This window comes from Daphnia pulex, chromosome 7 (genome assembly GCF_021134715.1).
Source record: "Daphnia pulex isolate KAP4 chromosome 7, ASM2113471v1".
Lineage (NCBI taxonomy): Eukaryota > Metazoa > Arthropoda > Branchiopoda > Diplostraca > Daphniidae > Daphnia > Daphnia pulex.
This window is the reverse complement of record NC_060023.1, coordinates 7512486-7514764: the sequence shown is the minus strand read 5'-3', so window position 1 is coordinate 7514764 and position 2279 is coordinate 7512486. Positions and strand designations below refer to the sequence as shown.

General features: G+C 43.0%; 1 long non-coding RNA gene across 1 annotated transcript; it reads right to left on the bottom strand.

Annotated features, from left to right (window-relative positions):
* Positions 1–1341: 1341 nt before the first annotated feature.
* LOC124198300 lies at positions 1342–1863 on the bottom strand. Its single transcript, XR_006876544.1, has 3 exons — positions 1782–1863; positions 1580–1720; positions 1342–1511 (listed from the first exon to the last, which is right to left on the bottom strand). It is a non-coding gene; the product is annotated as an uncharacterized LOC124198300 (long non-coding RNA).
* Positions 1864–2279: the final 416 nt, after the last annotated feature.

Genomic DNA, 2279 nt, shown 5'->3' with positions numbered 1-2279 from the left:
TCGGATTCAAATGGAGATTCAAGAGGAGTAACCACAACGACGTCCGATTCAGGCCACCCCAAAAGTCTCCGTTGAAGTCACCGATAAAACAGGACATCAAGTCGTAAGCAAAATCACAGGACTACAAATTGCCCGACTGGAGTTCAGCATCAAAATCGCCGGACTGGAAGTCGTCGTCAAAATCACCGGACAAGTCACCATTCAAATCGCCGAAACGCAAGTCAACATTAAAATCACTGGACTTGAAATCGCCATCAATATCGCCGAACAAGTCGCCAGCCTAGACATTGCCGGATAATTCACCATCAATGTCGCCGGCCTCGAAATCTTTGTACTGGAAGTCGCCATCAAAATTTCCAGCCTCGAAATTGCCGGACAAATCGCCATCAAAATCGCCAGCCTCGAAATTGCCGGATAATTCACCATCAATGTCGCCGGCCTCGAAATCTTTGTACTGGAAGTTGCCATCAAAAATCGCCAGCCTCGAAATTGCCGGACAAATCGCCATCAATATCATTGGCCTCAAAATCGCCGGACAGGTCGCTATCAATATCGCCTGACAAGTCGGCATCAATATCGCCGAACAGGTCGTCATCAATATCGCCTGACAAGTCGGCATCAATATCGCCGAACAGGTGGCCATCAATATCGCCGCCTTCGAAATCACCGGACAAGTCACCATCAATATCGCTGGGAAAGTCACCAGCCTCGATATCTTCGTATTGGAAGTCACCATCAAAATCGCCAGACAAAAGGCCATCAAAATCGCCGGACTGTATTTCCCCGACAGCAATCGTACTGCCAGTAAACTCGGTCACTATGTCACAGAAGAGGTCGCCGAATGATATCCAGCATCTGAAAACAGTAATTATTTCGATTGATCGATGGATTCAGTAAAATTTATCATTGGTTAATTTTCTTTGTATACCTTTTTCCATGTTCAGACTACGGTCCGTCCATATCACACGCGGGGCTCACAGAGAACCAACCGAACATTATTCCTGTCGAAAGTCGAATTAGACGACATAACCGTCGAGGGGCATTGGCTGGAATCAAACCACGTTAATGCAGCCATGAATTTGATAAAACGACAATTCCCATCCATTGGCGGATTGTACGATTCAACTCTTGGATGGGATCTGGATTTCCCTCCTGCCCATGGCGATAAATGGATACAAATAATCCATGATGGAAAAGGCCATTGGGTTGTTGCGACCAAATCTAGTGAAATAGATTGCGTTTTAATTTATGACAGCCTTGGGGATCTTCATCCGAAGTAGAAGAACACGTTATAGGCTGCATTTCATCTCTATTGCAGACTAGCCAAAAAAGTTTTTCTTACCAAAGTGTTGGATGCCAGAAGCAACTACCAAATGACTAAGGCTTACATGCCATCGCCAACGCGCTTTCATTGGCATTAGGGGAAGATCCATCGAACTGCATTTACAGCAGAAAGGCCATGAGATATCACCTTAATAGTTGCCTGACTTCCAAATTGATCTCTCCGTTCCCTAGATCAAATTCAAACAAGGACAATTTAGTGTCAGTCTCATCTAAATCTAAGAAAGCAAAAGTTTACTGCCACTGTAGAAGAATCTTTTATCAGCCCCGGAATCCAAAAAGGACAGATGACTGGGCCATAATTGAATGCTCGATCTGCAAGGAATGGTTTCACAAGATGTGTGAATCCTGGCCAAAGAAATCTACTCGTGGTACCTTGCTGTGTGTAAAATGCAAAGGTATAAGTCACATTCCAGTCATTATATCAAATTTAAACTAACCTTGTGCTATAACAGGCCAGTGATTTCTTCAGTTTTTCAGTAAAACCAATTAAGATGTTCAAAATAGTTTTTTAAATGTGTCTAACTTCCCCAATCTAGATTTAAGAAAACAGTTTTGTCTGTAAAATCTCATTTCTTGAATTCATACACAGAATTCGCCAAAAATGTCTTAGAATTACCTATTAAATTACATTTTGGTACTCGCTCCTCTTACACTCTCACAGGTAAATGAATAGAAATAAAAACCAAGTTGGTTATTTAACAGCGACGACGTACTAACAGAATGTGAAGACTGAAGAACTAACACACTACGTCTTCCTGTCGTTCAAAAACAAAAGACGTTCGTTTCGCGTCGAGGGTTTTGCGTTTTAGGAGGGGAACATGGGACCACCTGTTGCATAAACTGCGAAGGAGTTCTGAAAATTTTGGGACCGTTTCGCAGAGGGGTTTCGCGTTTTAGGCGTTTCACGTTTCGCATTTTGCTTTCGCGTTTTAGGT